At 40.3% G+C, this 19272-nt stretch overlaps 1 long non-coding RNA gene across 1 annotated transcript; it reads right to left on the bottom strand.

Annotated features, from left to right (window-relative positions):
• Positions 1 to 9669: 9669 nt before the first annotated feature.
• Positions 9670 to 17275, bottom strand: LOC147256941 (uncharacterized). Its single transcript, XR_015117535.1, has 3 exons — positions 17009 to 17275; positions 11521 to 11599; positions 9670 to 9915 (listed from the first exon to the last, which is right to left on the bottom strand). It is a non-coding gene; the product is annotated as an uncharacterized LOC147256941 (long non-coding RNA).
• Positions 17276 to 19272: the final 1997 nt, after the last annotated feature.

Here is a 19272-nt window from a genome sequence, read left to right as displayed (position 1 = left end):
ACGATATTCTACACCACTGGCCAAAGCACATATCCTCACTGATGTAGTATCGCATCAAAATCCTTGTTCTGCACGCTACCTGTGTGTGTGTGTGTGTGTGTGTGTGTGTGTGTGTGTGTGTGTGTGTGTGTGCTTGTACGCAGACATGTCAGTTTAGACTAAGGTGATCGGCCTGCTCCAACCCAGCTCTGGCCCCGCGGGGGTATCTCAGTGTGCCGCTGTCCCAGTGTGAGAGAGCAGAGTGTTGGATGGGGTATCCCATAGCGCCTGCCTGGCTCCTGGGCAGCAGACGGCTAAATCAGTCACAGATTGGATTATGAACACAAAGTTGTGAATACATCTTTCTTCAATTGCACACACAGGAAAACACAAGTAGTTGTGAAAGTGCTGAGGCTATTTGTTATGACTCCTATAACAACATACAGACATAATATTCACACCAGTAGATTCAGAGCCACATAAATGCTGTAAATCTCTGTTTTTTCTCTCTATGGACAGTGTTTGTCTTTCATTCAACTCCCTTTGGTAACCATCCAGTTTATCTTTCGCTCCCTCTCCATCCATCTTTTTGTGCAGCCCCCCAGCCCTCAGGTCATAGCCTCAGTTTCAAAGTGTTGATCCTCATCTGAAATCTATTGCAATCAGCACAGCACTGGACATGAAACACAGGCATTGGAGATCTGATACGTGTGTATGTGTGCGTGTGTGCCTGTTTCACATGGTTTTTTGTTACAGTTTCAGTCCAAAATAATCAATGAGACACCTTGCGGAGTGCTTGTGAAACATGTAAGATGATGCATTTTTTTGCATTTGTGCACTCTCACTATTGATAATGCTATGCTACACTTATCAAGATACCCTCATAAACAAGATAAATATAAACAACACAAAAATAATTACAGTCTGTTGACCTATACTGGGGCAAATTGCATTTTTCCCTTTTTTTTTTTTTTTACATAAATCGAATATTTCTAATATTTTTCAGTAGTTAATTAGATACACCTGGACCCAGCAAAACAAATTAACAGCCCTTCAAACTACAAAGTGTCAAAATTATTGGACTATATTGTTTTATTTATACATATTAAAATGGCAAATGAGTGTGTACCTGCAATTTATTTGATGACCTAATTATGTATTAGGTTATGAGCTCAACGCCAAAAAATGTTTTCATGTTTGATAGCAGCTGATGAACAGTGCAACATAAAGGATTTCCTCCCTGTGCATTGAATGCCAAACATCAGGCTAATTTCTGTAGAATTTTCATAAGTCACATTTCATGGGATTTAAGATGATTGATAATGAACACTGATAAAACACTATGAAAATTAAAAATAAAATTAACAGAAAAACATGAAATATTCCAATGTTTAGTATTATACCCCTATTTAAGTATTAAAAGTCATCATTCTTATGAAATATTTTAACATCAGACGACTTGTGTTGAATTCACAATCAATTTTCCCAATTTCTCATTAAAAAAATTAGACAAATTTAAGAATTTTTTTTTATTGTTACTTCAAAATTTGTGAAGTTTTAAAATGGAAATAAATACCACAGCCATTGTTGGCAGATTATTTCTGTGCTGGGTCATTTTGACTGTCATCAGCCTCTATAAGTAGTTGTTCACTCACTATTTAGATGACAGTAATTTCTTTGCATGACTGTGTGTGACTGTGCAAGCTCAGTATGGCTTAATATGTGTGTCCTCTCATCCCCCATGGAGGGTTTAGAGTATCCGTCCTGATCACTGGGACCTGATAACATTAGTGTAGTTGTTATCTTTCGTCACCCTGGATGAAACATTCCTCTCTAATTGTTGGGATCAGCCTCACAGGCTGGTAACATAGGGTAGATGATGAACACTGACCTCAGAAGCCCCAGTAATACTCATTTTGTGTATGGAAACAAAATTATATGCTTCTACAAAGAGAAACCACTAAATTAGTGCATGAAAATGCAATTGCTGAATTCCAAATTTTTTTCTAGTTTTTGACTGCAGCTAGAATCCACTCATTGTTTGTAATTCCTGAGCAGAAACACTATTCTGTCCTGCTGAAATGTGTCTGAAAAACACCAATGAATTTCCCCAAAATGCATTTACTTGTGTTATTAAATCACTGATTGACTCTATAAAGTTGAGCCAAAGACACTTTAATTTCCTGAAAGCTGCTATGTTATCTTGTAAACTGCAAGTGGCACTTCTTTGTGGTCTTTGTCTATTGCCCCTTCAGCCAGTGTGCCAGCAAAATTAGGAAAAGGCCAAAGCAGTTCCCTGCATTGTTAACAACATTTAATCAAAGCTCAATCAAAATGGCTACCTTTCTTCTTGTGCCTGGCCGGAGGTAAAATATGTCTGTCAAGGGAGTCTTGTCTCGGGCTGCTGACAGATGACCAAAGAGAGGCTCTGTATGTTCTTATCTTCATCTAACCCTCCTGTCAAATCAACATGCTCATGAAAGAGAAACAAGAAAAAGCCCTAAACTAAACCACACACAACTATATTATCTGCAGGAACCCCAAAATACCAGTCATGGAAGATAAGTCTGAGTAAAATTTCTATTTCAGAAGGTTGTTTAACTCCTCCATAAAAAGGCGGCAATGTTTGACAGGTTGTTTCTAATTTTTCCTTTTTATTTCCAGATAATTCAGTTGAGCAAAGACAATAAATGCACTGGTCTTAGTGCAGATACTATTACCCATATGGGAATGGTCAGACTTAAAGCTCGAGTTCCCTGGCCCATATGCTGACCACTCCAAGTATCAATCATTGCATCTAAATGACTTGAAAGAGCCATATTGATTACCAATACAGCATCATAAATCAAGACTCACACTCTCGTTTTTTCTCAGTTTGCCTTTCTGAATTAGCCACATGCACACTTCCTCTCACACACACATGAAATCATACCAATAAATCAGGTGGATGGGTTTTCGCAGGACAGGGAAATGCAGATGAAGTCAGCCTGTCTGTAACCTGAGAGACGATTAGAGAAAAACGTCCAAATGGAAATAACTAATGTTTGCTTCGGTACTTCTCCAACAGAAACACACCGTCTTCCTGAATGTTTTCATTTTTATCCTGGATACAAAGCATTGGGTTTGTCCCATCCATGCATTCTCTCTCTGTAATGGGACACATGTTCCTCTGCTGCTTGGCCACAGGGCATACATGGAAACTCCCTAGCAATAAGAGCATTTCAGACTCAAAATGTCTTTTATTTACTTATTTATTTATTTATCCCCACAACACCCTTGAAATATTGATTGAATCAAGAAGATGCCGCAGCAGTTTTTAAAAAGCTTTTTAGAGATAAAAAGAGCAGGAAGTCCCTCTTTGAATGCTGCGGGTGAAATTCAGACAGTATTTTCGATTGAGTTGCATTTGTTCAATTTTTTCCTTCCAGGTTTCCATGCTTCCATATTTACTGCATCTGTTGGTATTTGCGTGTGTTTTTAGCATTCTTTTTTCTCCTGCCCTCTGGTTTGCTGTGTAAGTACAGCCAGCACATTCCTGAAACAACAAACACGACAAGCTCCTCGCAATAAAAGTATCCCATCCAATATTTATCACTATAACTCTACCTAGACCCTGAGAATTGTTGAGTTTGGCCACTCAATTTAGTGTGAAGATGGAGGGAAGCAAGAGTGCTGTGTACCTACGGTATTTTTAGGTTGCTCAACTTGTTCACTATGAACGTTATGAAGTAAAGCAGCCAAATATGCCACTTGTTCTATCTCACGTCAATGCATTGAAACAAGAGATATATTTTCTGGAAGGATAAAGCTGGCACTGTTCTGTTGCTAACAAACACTCCCATGACTCCTAAACCAATGGTATCCTCCCTGTGGCAAGATTGAGGCCTACTGAAGATGTAAATCACAAAATGAGTCACAACTGAATTTTGTCTTTTTTTTTTAATCATCTCGATAATCAGGAAAAGAGGTCTTCACGGGTGCAAAAATGCATGTGCAAACTTGAAGACACTATGAAATGTAGTACCGTCAATCAAAGTGGACTGTGTATTATTACTAGAAAACGGAGGGCCAGAAGTGATAAATTCTGCCACTGAACCCATTCAGCCCTGAGACACACAGACCTCAACAACACCCATTTCAAAATTGCTTGATATTACAAAAGTTACAACTTAGAAGTTGGCACAATTTCTCCCAGAGCTGCCTGACAGTGACATGACTAGGGTTGACCTGAATGCTTCAGGGCTTCAAAGCTTCATCCGTTGCCATGGTAATTGACAACCAAATCAGTGTTCAATGGCGTAATTTTTTTGTTTTTTGTTTTTGTTTCCATTAGGCTACATAAATCATCCCAAAGAGGGCAGTTATAGTGGCGCGGCATTATGCAAATTATTTATGGATTATCATTTTACATTCTTAGACAGAGCTTAAATTTCATTGTCTCGTGAGTTGCAGCTCTCATCTGAAGTCACCATCAATGCACTGAAACTGCTCTTGACATATGACCGCTACATACCCAAGTTTTCAAGAAAACTATACAGGCAAGATATAGTTGATGTTCAGTGTTGCTTCACATCACTGTTCTATTTTCCAGCACTGCCTCCCGAAAAACTGTGACCAAAACTGTTTTGTGCGTGGCAGCTCTCTTGCTGATCTTGCTGGCTTCAGTTGAGTCTATTTCCTCCAGCTTTCCATCACCTTCTCTAAATAAAGGATGAGGAACGACTAGTTGATGAGATCAGGAAATATCCCAGCTTCATGACACACAATCTTGTCATTATGTGCTACATATATGGTAGCTGGTCAGCTATGTTGGTTGATCTGCTGCTTTCAAAACAAAAACTAAAGTGTGAAGTGTCCCCAGAGGTGATCCTCAGCCAGGATAAATGCACTCTAAAATAAGCAGATTGTTTGATAAGCCCACTTTGAGTTTTTTTTATTATTATTTGTGTTACCATTTAATTGTTGAGAGATATTTAATTGAACGGTTGAGATACTGCAAAGCAGGAGATGTGAAAATCGTCACCACACAATGCTAATAAAGGACGGCTGCATATACAATCTTACACATGGCTGTAACAGAGTAGAAGAAGGAGAGTTCACTAAGGGTCTAAACCATTTACCAGCAAAAAAATGGTGAGGGTTGTTAAGGAATTACATTCAGCTGTACAAGTTAGAGGGCTGCACGGTGGTGCTGTGGTTACAGCAAGAAGGTTCCAGGTTCGAGTCCCGGCTCAGGCACGGGATCTTTCTGTGTGGAGTTTGCATGTTCTCCCCGTGCCTGCGTGGGTTCTCTCTGATACTCTGGCTTCCTCCCTCAGTCCAAAAACATGCAATTGGGGACAAGGCTAATTGGATACTCTAAATTGACCGTAGGTATGAATGTGAGTGTGAATGGTTGTTCGTCTCTCTATGTTGGCCCTGCGATGGACTGGCGACCTGTCCAGGGTGTACCCCGCCTCTCGCCCGTTGACGCTGGGATAGGCTCCAGCCCCCCCGCGACCCTTAATGTGTAGGAATAAGCGGAAGATGACGATGTACAAGTTAGAATTGTTCTTAAGTAATGAATAGTGTTATATATGTTGCTGCTGTCTAGACACAAAGACAATGTTTAGTAATATTTGTGGAGACGACAGCAGCATAAGCAGCTAGTGGACGTAGATTTACTACTTCAAAAGAGATGATTTCGTCTCACATTTATTTGCACAATTACTTATTTTTGAAAATGGCAACTCACCACCTCACGTGACTGCTTTTGCTTTTGCTTTTTTGTTTTTGGTTTTTGTTGAACTGAGTTTGGGTTTTTTCTGTAATTTTGGCATTTTTATTAACGTTTTCTCATGCCATACTTCCAAAATGCAGAAGAAAATACAATTGCTGGAACTTTCATTTGTATTTGTGAGTGTGCTAGCATGCTGCCATTAGCATTAATTTTTATTTGCACAAATTGAAAACTTATAGAGCTGCTGAAATGATTGTATACTTCAGTCTTAAATGGACAGAACCAGTACACACAGAGGAATAGGTAATCTCAGAGATTGTTAGGAGAACCCATCAGTACATTGTTGGTTATTGTGATTTCCTTCTTCCCGTCTCTCCTTTGTCTATGTTTATCTTTCCCTCTGTTGAGATATTAAATCCTCACTCCTTTGTGTCTGACATGGCTGTCCTGTTTAAGAAGGAAGAGTTCTTCTCTCACTCCTCACCCTGTCAGCATGGATGAGATGATTTGGCGGCACGTTTCTTCAGGCAAGAAAGACAAGTCTCATTAAATTTGCATTAAGTTAAGACGCACACACAGTAGCACACATTCATAGGACTCACATTGCACGCTTCCTTTCTCTGCATTGTTTTAATTTTCAGCATGAAATATTCACTTCAACAAACACTGTACAACACCTAGAATTTAAACTGGCATTCTTATAGTCTGGCTTGAAGTGCACGGTGAGAGTATTTCCAAGTTTTGAACTGGTGTTGAGTTTCATATTTAGTCTCACAGAGTTAATTTTACATGGAGTTGTCATTTTGTTTGCCCTCTATCTCCTCTTTTCGTTATTTTAACTGAACCGTTCTCTCTCTCTCTCTCTCTCTCTCTCTCTCTCTCTCTCTCTCTCTCTCTCTCTCTCTCTCTCTGGTCCAGTTCACTGTTCTTTCTCTTGAAAATGTGACATTCAGTCAGTCTTTTGTGGCTGCAGGGGCTTTCATTCTGCAGTAGCCAGGGCCACTCTCAGGGTTTGTTGTGTTTTGCACAATATTCATTGCTCACAATAGCAAGGAATGTGTCTCAATAAATGATGAAGAATTTGATGTCAGGCCTACTTGTATTTTTAATGCTGATCACACACTGTATGATTAGAGCTTGTTTCTGGATCAAATTTTGAGATGTACAACTCTACCAGATGTCGTCCCAAATTTGGGCTTCACTGGGCATCCTTTGCAAAACAGTGTACAGGGAGGGTACAAGGACTGACGATGGCCCAGTCAGTGGCTTTCAGACATGTCTGAAATGTTGGTTGGCAAAATGATAAACTGCTTCCTTGACTTCTGTGTATTTTTCTCATTTGGCAAGTGACACGCAGGGTGTGGAAATGCTACTGCGACAAGTCACATCATTGCATGTTTGTTGGTGGAACTGGAGAAGCAGCATGAATGTCTTTTTAATTTGTCTTCTTCCTCCGATCACAACTGACGTGTAGAAGAGTAATAATGGCCTGAATAACTTTTCAAGGTACAAAACAACTTACTTGGAGCCAAACCAATCTTTACTGACAACTGTCATCAGCCAGATCACTCCACAGGTGCCCACGCCTTACTGTGTTATGAACCATGAGCTTTGATTTACATCAAAAATGATTGATTTTTACAGTAAATGCTTTAGTCTGGTATTCTGTTCTTAATGGCTGATCTAAAGTGTTTTGGCAAATTTTCAGGATCTCCCAATAATAATTTTCTTTTTGGACTGTTTTTTTTTTCTCTGTGTCAACAACGGATGAAAGATTAAATCAAAAAGGACATAGAACAGAACAATACAACAATAGAACAGGGACTGTACATAGTGCAGAAGCAGGGGCATGGGAGAGTGTGAGAAAGGGGCTCAGAGACCTGTTCATATGTTGTGGAAACAAAGACACTCACCCATCTGGAAGGTTGGAGACGTCACTACCAGAGTAAAAGAAAGAAACAAGAACAAAGGTTGCTTCATTACAAGTAGTGCTGACAATTTGATCCCCTTGTAAACGTCATAGGTGCCGATGCTGAGGTGTAATTTTTGAGCAACAGAAATATTCTGTGAGCCTTAAATGATTCAAATGTGCAACAATCACAGACAGCTCACAGTTGCACCTTCCAGTATTCATATACAGCCTCCAAAATGACCATTAAAATGCTTCTCTCCAGCAGGGTCAGTAAGAATTGAACATCCTCATGAAAGGGGAACTCTTGTGGCTGGTGTACCTAATAAATTGATAAGGGAGTATGTAATGTATAACAGTATCATTAAGGCACACAGAGATTAGAGAGTGACAGACCTGCATTCCGTTCTGTGCTTCCATTTGAGTGTGATCTGAGCAGAGCAGACAGGCGAGAGCTGCTTGCCCTAGAGTCATGTAAAATGCAAAGGAGTATACTACTCTATTAAAACCTCCTGATGGGGCCCATACACACACACACGCACACACACACACACACACACACAAATTTGTATGTATGTACATGTGTATTGAATGTCCATCTGCTTCTTCCCAACATGCAGACTCTAGTGATTCTTGCTTCTGATTCTCTAACCCTATCCCTAACCTTTGCTTCTTTTCTCCTTGACCAACTAAGAAGCGACCCAGATTCAGAGGTTTGTTAACCACCATCCTTGCACCTTCTTGTCCCTCAGTGTCATCTGGTATCTCTTCCACAACTCTTTGGAGTGCACTCCTAAGTGTACTCAACTCCAGCATCTTCACATGTTCTTGTTTCATTATTAAACCCTCCCAACAGACTATCAACTTTTCAATCCGCCTGCCGCCAGAAGTTGCCTCTTTGAAATATTCGCTAGCACTCATCTCAGGCCCCTAACCCCAGACGACACTTTAAAACACTTAAGTTTGAAACTGTCCCTCAAACGCAGGACAAAATATTTACTTCAAGGCAGGAATTTTTTTCCGTGTGACAACAAGCTCACTTCATGTCTTAAGTAGGGAAAGTGCCGGGAGTTGTGCAGCATTGAAGGGATCTCAGATGACGTGTTCTTTTCTCATTGGCAGAAAAGCCTGGAGACGCTTTTATGAGACATGCGCATTATTATTGATAGACAATCTCAGCGCTTCAGGGCAAAAAGTAGTCATTGTCAACTTAGGTCTCACGTTCATGTCTATTCTGTCTGCCTAATTTGTGTGCAACAAAGTGATGCACATTGCATTTCAGTCTTGTTGAGCCAGAGGTTAACCTGGGCCACCTCAGCGCTTTCTAGTGTTTAACAGATGAATCAAAGGCACACAGACAATACAACTACATGTATACAAATACTCTAAGACAAATCATTTTGAGGATGATTCTAGGTAACAATGTTGAGTTTCATTGCTCTCCTGAGGCCTTCATGTGACTATTTTTGGACTCCGCCCTCATCGTGGCTCTGAACCCTTCGCTTCCCTAAAACGCTTGCTCACCCCAAGCCACTTGTTTATCAGTCTACTGTTTGCTCTTGTCAGGGACAATATGTTCTCTCTCTGCAGCAGTCTCCTCAGTTATTCTTCATCGGGCCCCCGGGCTGTTCTTAGTCAGCCCGTGTCCCCAGACACCTCTCCACTGACCAATGGAGGGCTTTAACTATTCATGGCTGGGATGTGGAGGTTTCATACAGGCAAATTAGGTAATGGGCTTGTGTGGGGCTCTTCAGGGGAAACCACATGTTAAGGCATTTTATAAAGGCTGACTGAAGTGAAGTTGTCAAAGATTTTATTGTGTGACACCAGAAAAAGAAGATACAAAATCATCTTACAGGTATGTGTTGAAAGCATGTCCTGGTTTAGGCGTTACAAATGGAAGTTGTTTGGAAGCTTCCGGAGGAAGAAGGATTTTCCTTTCCATCCACTTGGGATGCGATTTCACACCATTAACCCCCACCCACACACCCGCCTCACACCACCCCTGGACCATAAATATTTCAATCTCTCAATCTATATTCATTATAAAACACATGCCCAATGCAATATGTGGTTGTGAGGACACAGGGCTTTTATTTATTCATCTTATTTATTTATATTTCTTTCCTGAGGGCTAGACGTTGGTTTCTATCCATCTGTGCTGATTGCCAGCTATTACAGAGCACTTAGAGCTTCCCCTGAACTGGCCAGAGGGGAGCCCAATCCTCCAGAGATCCACTCACATCAGGCCTAAGAGGTGTGTTTGTTGTGTGTGGGGGGGCGTAGCAAGCAGAGTGTGCTCACAAACCTATATGGAATGAAAGATAAAACTCTTGTAAATACAAATTCAGTCATGTCTCTTCCCAAATATTCATTTGGCTCTCATCACTATTCCTGTTGTGTTCAATAAATGATTTCTCATGCACTATAAATGTATGGTCTCAGGGCTCAAAAATATGCTCCTGTAACTCCTCTTATGGAGCGCTATGAGCTTGATGTTTGAGTTATTTTATATAGCTGCCCTCTCCTTCACCTTGTCACATGCTTCTCTGCCTCTGAGTAACATGATCTAACTGTAACAAGTAATCTACATGAACACACATACCATGTTTACCCTGGAAGGTGCAAGAGTGCTCACTTCCAGCAACCTCAGTTTTCAAAAAGGATTGCAGACACCACTCTATTGAATATTGTTAGGTGGCAATAGGTTTGTCAAGATTTATGGTCATGTTTTCCACAGATACCCATTTCTGTTTTCGGAATTTTTTTTCATAAAAGAATCATGTGCATCCTTACATAGTGCAAAACAAGCAAAAGCATGTCATGCACTTTATAGAAATAAATCTAAAGACTGCGTCAAAATGATGTTTTGCCACTGTCGAAATATTTGCAAATGAAACTAAAGATTTTCTAGACGAGGCTTTTCAGATTATTCGGGCATTTTGAGTTCTGGGTATTCTGGTTTGCAGGTTGCTCTCCCTGCATTTGCCAGAGAGAAGTTTGGTAACTTTGGTTGTGAACTCCACATGACTCTTGATCTAACTTTACTTGAAATCAGAAAACTAGCAAGTGATGGTGTGTCACTCCTGTCCCTCAAGCAATCAGTGCAGCATCCCTGACTCGTTCGAGCCAGACAGACATGTCTTACAAGATCAGATGGACTGACTGACTGAGTATGCTGCTGCTTTTGTTTTTCACACATTCAATTATAATTTTCTGTTTCATTAGTTGGCTAAATTTTTGCATTAGATGGCTTTAAATGTTGAAAATATTAGTTTTAAATTGTACATAATCATTCCATTTGGAGGTGAAATCTACGTATTTTCTGTGTCTCCAATTCGTATGTAATAGTTGTGCAGAGACTTTGCCTTTCCTTAGATTACTTAGTTCTTTCAGCTTGAGTGCTATATGTTCCAGAAGTGAAGCTTGCAAAGCTGCTCACCTGCATGACAGTGGAAGAAGTTTTAAGAAACATTTTTGATCAGTATTCAGCTTCATTTTGCTCATATGGTGCTGAATCATGCAGCCTACTATAGACTATATTACACTTACACACATATTCCCTCATGAGCAAGCAAAAAGAAACCCAAAATCGAGACACGTTGAAGCAAGACCAAATAAGCTTAAAAAAATGGGAGATGGTTATTAAGCTTGGAAGTGACAAATGCGTGAACTCTTTTTTTTCTAGTTTCAGACACATGAAGTGTATAATTTTTTTTTTTAATCTAATGTATTTGTAGGTAAAGAGCTGTTTTCTGCAGGTGTTGAAGGACCTGCCCTGATAAAGGCTAAGAAGATGCCAATCAAGAGCAAGCAAACCATTCATGTGTTTCAAGGTATTTGGGCCAAGCCCAAATTCTGTTGTATCTCACTTCAATAGCAGACATTTGCAGGTCATTCATATCTTTCTTACCTTAAAGGCATAGTCATAGAAAATGGGTTGCATTAGGAAGATGTACAGGTGTTGTCTCAGATTTGGATCAGTGGGACTCCTGTGCAGAGAAGGCATATTTTGTGATTTTCATCATCACATTTTGATGCACTTTTGAAGTATCCCATTAGGAATGGTTGATGGAGACAGTAAAATTAAAAAATGTTCCCCAAATTTTTTTATATTCCCCAAGTTTTTTTATACTCACTTCAGAGAGATTAAACGCACAGAGAGGGAGATGGAAACCTCGTCTTTGAAACTGCCATGGTATAGTGAATCTTAAACTGACTGGCTGGTTGTTTTCACCACTTCTTACTGCTTTTCAGTGCCATGTATATTCTCTGACTTTGTCTTCATCTCAACTTTGCCATTGCCATAATTTTGGCTCTACAAAACCCATCCCTTTGTGTTCCTACACATGCCATGTACTGTATTACTCTAAAGCACAACAGATCAGCTGTTTGGATGGGAGAGTACTTCTGGCTATCTCTTTCGTAGAGATTTATAGTATATGATTTTTTTTTTTCCTTTAGAGCAGGACTATATTAAACTTGTTGCTCAATTGGATCATGTGCTACAGTTAAGAAGGAAAAAAGAGACTTGCAGGTCATTGGGTGTTTAGGGACGTGGTTTCAGTGCAGCTCATTATTCAGCAGCATTAAGTGCAGCTGTAAATGGCAGCAGGCCAGCATCTGCGTGCTCTCCTGGGTGTTAGGCGTGAGTCTTGCCACAATAGAGGCATGCAGTTCAGCTCAGGTACAGGGACAGTACATGTTATTCTCTGTTTAGATCTGGATGACCAATTCCTGTGACACAACATCAAGGTGTGCATGGGTAGGTAGGGCTGTTGGCATGTTGCTGTTTTCGTATGTGTGTTTGTCACATCTTTGTTCAGTGTGACAGGAATAAATCTGTCCCGTGGTTTGTATTTGTTAAAACCATCCATCCATCCATCCATCCATTTTCTTCCGCTTATTCCTGTTAAGGGTCGCGGGGGGGCTGGAGCCTATCTCAGCGGCTACGGCCGTGAGGCGGGGTTCACCCTGGACAGGTCACCAGTCCATCACAGGGCCAACACATATAGACAGACAACCATTCACACTCACAGTCACACCTACAGTCAGTTTAGAGTATCAATCAGCCTAGTCCCCAATTGCATGTCTTTGGACTGTGGGAAGAAGCCGGAGTACTGTAGAGAAGTCACACAGGAACAGGGAGAACATGCAGACTCCACACAGAAAGATCCCGTGCCCGAGCCGGGACTCAAACCCGCAACCTTCTTGCTGTGGGGCGACAGTGCTAACCACTGCACCACCATGCCGTCATTTATTAAACCTCAAATTAAAATTCATTATAATAATGATAATAACAACCACTTGGCTTGTGTGTGTCATGCTGATATATTGTTACATTCATTGTTGTCTGCCCAACAAAAATATGAGAATTTTAAAAGGACATAATTTCGCTAAGCTACATTAGGCTACAGAGACCAACAACAAAAATTCTCCTTAATACCAGACTGATGCAATAAATGTTGGGTGAAATGGAGACTGAGTCACCAAGAAAACATGGGTCAAATTAGGATTAAAGCATTTAAATGGAAGGCAAGCAGATTGGGCGGAATTGTGGAAAACATCTGAAAAGGATGGTAGTCATTTAAAGGATGTACGGGTGGAGTGGGGGGGGGGCGGCAGGAAAAAGTTAGGCCACTTTGACAATTGTATCTGCTGTTAATGGACCTATATTGACATCCAGTATGAAACCGCACGGAGTATTCCATGTCTGCACATAGCAGAGCTCACAGGCCTCCCTCCAGACTTACAGCAACCCTCCCCTACCTCCTGTCCTTCTCTTCTTTCCTCTGCCTTTATCCCCCCATCTTACCTATTGATTGGCCAATAATGTGTTTTCAGTGGTAGATTAATGGCACATTATCCTGACAAGGGTGTCTGAGGGGACAGGACATGAGGGAGGTCGTCAGACACGATGCTCTTTAATTGATACAGGGTGTGTGTGGGTGTATGTGTATCTGAGATGGAAGCAGGAAACAAAATGAAACCATGTTCTTTATCTTCTTTTCTTCATCTCAACTCTTAGCTTATAGTATTCTGCTTTGGGTGTCACCCGAAAGAAACTAAAAACCTCCTTTATGAGTAATGTAACTTAACATGAAAAGCTTGTATTTCCATGTAGTAATTTTATTCCACTGGTTTTAAAAAGGAATTCCAAAAAGTGAAAGTCCTGACTGACATTGTTAATATTAGATAAGTTTGTGTGACATCTTTTTAACACTAAGATAATTGAAAACAATGTAACAGATTACAGATTACATAGTGTAAAACTTTCTTGGTCCCCGAAGATTAGTTTTGTTGCCTTGATACTTGATCATATGATAGCAGGTTACCTACTGTGTTTAAGTCTTGCTGTGAGTACCATTATTTGTTCCACTTGATGTCACTGAGGTAATTTGGCAAAGTGGGGCCAAGCTTGGCAGCCCTATGAAAGATGGCCGCTATTGTGCATCACCACTAGGCTCTCTGCAGCTGGGTGGTTTTCACTGATGTGGCTCGTTGGAGAATAGCCTTATGCCTGGAACATGTGCTTCAGACTTTATATGGGCAAACCAGTTTAGATTTGCCTCTGTCTCAAAGGCCTGGTGGTTAAAAATGAGAGGACAGATATGTCTTGGCACTTGCCAACACCTGTGACTGGTCAGTCCACTGTCAGTTTAGTTGGCAAATTTTAAGCTGCATCTAAATAAAACAACTACAGATAAAAGGTCTTAACACCTTCCTGCTCACCAAAAAGATGTTAGTAGTAGAGTATAGTATAACAACAACAGCAGCATTTCCCTCCTCTTTCCTGGAGAAAACCTTAGGATTGTTGTCCTTGTAGGGCAGATAATTACAAATGATCCACCAGCCAAACCTTGAGCAAATGACGCAAATCAAAATAAATGATCCAGCAACCAAACTCCAGTGAGTGGGGTGAGACCAACTTTTTTTTTCCACATCAACATGTTAACATTTTCATGAGCAAGATGTTATGTCACATTGAAACTGAACAAAGTGACACAGATCTGAATGAACAAAAACGTGTCTCCTTTTTGCCAAACACAGTGCAACACCTTTTACTGTTTTATCACATAAACGTTGTCATATATTACCTATTATTAAGCAATCCAATTGGTAGGAAGCCAGCTGCGTAAATGGGGCCAGGTTCACTGCAGATCTTGTCCAGCACAGAAGAAATGGAGGAGTAGCAGACCAAAATGGTGGACATTCTCTCACCCATGAGGATTCTCAAGTTTTAGCTGACTCAAATCAAGGACTGACAGCAGCATGACAGTGACAATAGCATGGATGTGGACTCTCGTTTTACCCTTTTCCTCTGCACAAACCTGCAGGATTTTTAAACCAAATACGCCAAAAAAAGTTAGGTTGATCATTTTATCCATTGCAAGTACACGAGTTGCCTTTATGTTTTTTCTGGCCTATCACAATCAACAACACTAACACACCAAGTAAACAGACACTTTCGTAGATAGCAGCATGGATGGCAGCAACTGTGTTTCAGCGATGGCTGTTTTATATATTTTTCTCCAGTCTTTTTCTCAAATTCAACGCCAGCTGAAAAATGTTAGAGCACTGCTTGAATGTACGCAGGCTGACTTATTGGCCAAGAAGACCAAAAGGCATTAAAGTATCTGGTAGAAAGGCCACAAATTAACACATCCTGGGTTTTGTGTTTAGATAATGGCAGATTAGAGCCAATGTGTGCCAAAATGCGTGTCTTCTGCCAGGTCGGGGCTCAATAGTGAATGCAGATTACATCTGTCACAATGCAGTCAAAAGCCAGATGTTCACGGATTTTTGGCGGGGAATGGGAAAGGGGCTTTAGATAATACCTCTCCAGATATATACAGCCTTCCCAAGGCCAATATTACTTGCAAAACCTCTTATTTTATGTAACTTAATCATATATCCATCTTTTTCTATAGTCTTTGGTATTATGACCACCTTCTTAACTGTCAAATACTGAAAAGTTATTTCAGAATTGGTGAGATTTGATCATTTTCCTTTGGAAGTTTATTCATGACTTGTCCTTGTAAATATTTTAACCAAAAGTTTTCAGTATGTTCTTGTTGTGCTGTAGGCTATAAAATAAAAGTCATTCATTTAAATCTATACATCTTTACTCACTTAGCTTACTTTGCAATTAGTTCATTGGCCACAATCCAGTTGTCTGATCCCTTCTCCCACTCACTGCTTCCTCTCATCCCTGCACTCACTCACTTCTCATCTTTGTCTCCGTATCCCTTGCTTTTATCTGATTTCATCCCCTCTGCCATCTTTCAATTTCCTCAAGCAATTTGCATTATGGGTGGTGGTGGGGAGGGTGAATTAGTCGATCAATAGGCCATCAAACAGTCTTTAAGTGTGACACATACACAGACCTCCTGTCTCAGGTTTCCCCGTCTAACTAATAGCCTCGGTGTTTACTTTACAATGTGCTGTGTCATGTAGTTTTGTTCTCAGGTTGCCCCCCTGGTGGATTGGTGCATGCTGCAGAATCCATATGCAGGACTTTAGAGGGGAGCAGAATTAACAAAGTATCAACTTGACTTATCTGTGATCAGGTGAGAATATCACACTTTAAAGATATGCTTTCACATAAAAAAAATTGCATGTGACATTGTTTATTAGAGCCAAAGACAGACCACCTAAATGAAATAGTCCATGTGACACCTTCTGGCGACAGTCTTGTCCAGGCTTTCATGCCACAGACACATGTCCAGAGACAGTCTCTCACATCGTCTTGAGTGATGACCTTTGTCAGATGACTGGGAGAGGTCAACAGAGGTTAAAGTAATGGGAGAGCTGAGAAAAGGGGGCCCCCTATCTAGTCATGCAGAAAGAAGCTGCCAGGGACTTTAACACAGCCATAATGCACACACACACACACGCACACACACACACACACACACACGCACACGCACACGCACACACACACACACACACTAACACACACACACACACACACACACACACACACACACACACACACACACACACAGTTAGTCACTCTCTGATGCGCTCTGCAACCATTAGCAACAGCACTTTCTCGCCTCTGACCAGCCAGACCTCGGGTATAGAAAGGCGCAGACCCATGCAGGAATACAAATGTGATTGTAGCTTTCCAACACAAACACACACTCATCAAATGGTTCTGATTGAGCTACCCTCCCTTCTCTTCCTCAGCCCTTCCCATTCACTCACAATCACACACAGTCAGGCTTCAATGCACAGGCTACTGTGATGAGCTATGACAAGGCGGGAGGCAAGCCCAGGAAGAACAGGAGAGGAGGATGGAGTGACAAAATGTTAGAGCACTGTAGTAAAAAAAGAGGGATTAAGGTGTATTAATGCGTTTACGACTGAAAGTAAAATACCACTCAGCCACAACTCACATCTTGTTGCCATGTCTGAGTGAGTAACCGCCGGGGATTCTGGGTGCTGAGCAGCAGTGTAACTGTATCTTACAGCCCTAAGACACAAGACAGCCGGCCGGACATAACAGGCCTCTTTTCATCAGTGAATAGGCACGTGCGCGTGCGCACACACACACACACACACACACATACATAAACACACATAAAAACACACACATACACACACACACACTTATGTATACACAAATGTCGGCAAACTAAACCACTTAAATGCTGTAGAGATGCCTTTTTTATTTGGTGCAGTAGATGGACAATAAACAAATGATGGACTGAGACTTGGTCATCAGATCTGGCCCCATATTATTGTGACCATGATGATTATCTTGCACTGTGAGGAAACTGTAGAATGCTATACAAGACCAAAGCAGACAAATATAGAAGACAATCAAATTTGTATTTTCCCTGTTAATGTCAGATGTGTATAGTCATGGATTGGGAAGTCCTGATATTGACAATGACAGTGTAGAAGCTAAGTACTCTGGCAGTGTACATGGAAGCTGGAGTTTAATTCATGTCAAAAATAAAACATTGTTATTATATGTGCCATCTGCTGGATAAAATTAGATTAAAAAAGTTACCTCAAAGTGCAAGTTTTGACCACTAACAGGTCTTTGTCCAAGTGGAGATGAAGATATGTGGGTGGGACACGGGGCAGAAAATAATTCCCCACTGCATTCAGTAAAACATTTTGTTATTACATTCGGTCTCATGGAGATCACAAAGATCCAAAGATCACAAATTCACACTTTGAAGCTGTTAAGGCTTTCATGATGTAAAATATGTTGAAGATCATTAGACTACGTCTCATGGAGTTTTCTCTAAAGTTTTTGAAAGTGGAACAGAGTAAGTATAATTATTTTTGGCAATATGGGACTATACATTCTTAATTTGTGCTCATTTATCATTAGTGACAGGGAAACACTTATATTTTGCCACTAATATCCATCAATTTATGCAACATTTTACTCTTGACTAAAGATTATATTTGAAATAAAACATCTCCGCGAATTATATTAAGCTGCCGTTGCTGCTTTGAACTCCATTTTACAGAGTTGCAAAGCAGGTAAAAACTAAGACACATTGCCACTGTATAAAAAAGGTCAACACTTTTTTTTTTTTAATATTCTGGAAATTAATATGGTCCCTCAAGTAGAGTCAGATGTGCGCTCTGAAGCTCAAACCTGTTGGTGCTTCGGCTGATTGAAGCTTTCCAACAAGCGGAGGAGAGCAGCTTTGCTTTGTGTACATCTGAAAGGATGCTGGTTCCTAGTTTGTGTGTGTGAAGATTACCTGGATGATCAAGTCATTGATGATGGCGCCATATCAGAGTGGGCAAGGGACAGAGATTGAGAGGCACGTGCTCACAGAAACCTTGAGCCTCACCTCTCTCTGCATCTACCACGTCCTCCATGGATTATTAATCTTCCAGGATGTTTTAGTTTCTTAGTGCTAATCTTGTATGGCGTTATATGCCCCGATACCAGGTTGAGAAAGATACGTATATATAAAACCTTCAAAGGAGTAGGTCCCTCACCTCCTGTCTGCATGTCAGCCATTTCCTGCATGAAAGAAATGCTAAAGTCATAATGACCTATGGCAGTGTTGAATTACAATGTTTTCAATTTTTTGTTTCTCAAGGAAGAAATTGGAAGTATCAAATCATACTGCTCACATGACCTACAATAACTTTGTATCCAATTAGGACAGTTCTATGAATTACAGATTCACATTTTAGTTTTGATAATGAGATTTACCTTTTTCGCACTCACACACACTAAATATTTGCCTTATACTTAAATGGTCTTGGTCTTCTAATAATAATGTTTAGTTACTAAAATTATTTTGTTAATTGGATTTCATTTCAGAGAGGCAGAATTATTAAAGGCTGATAATGTATTAACAATTTTGATAGTGTTGCTGTCATTAAAATTTACTGAGGTCTGATTTTTTTTACAGAAGACAATTTTTGACCTACCAGTAATTTAGGCCTGTTAGATGAGCAAGCGTGGTGTTACCAAACACCACTACACCAAGTAGTTTTTCTTTTGATGTGTGTGCAACTTCCTGTCCATCAAAAAAAAAAAAAAAACAACTCTTAAAGTCAACTTCATCTAAAATCCATTACTAGCGAAATTACAAAAAAATACTTTTAATAATTTCCCCTTAATAGTATAAATTGATGTGCCCCAACACTTGCAAATATATGTGATAATAAATCTTTG

Source organism: Aulostomus chinensis, chromosome 8, assembly GCF_037954235.1.
Source record: "Aulostomus chinensis isolate RoL2024-O1b breed Wild chromosome 8, RoL_Achi_v1.0, whole genome shotgun sequence".
NCBI classification, from domain to species: Eukaryota; Metazoa; Chordata; class Actinopteri; order Syngnathiformes; family Aulostomidae; genus Aulostomus; species Aulostomus chinensis.
The sequence above is the reverse complement of the archived record's forward strand: the minus strand, read 5'-3'. Positions and strand labels throughout refer to the sequence as shown.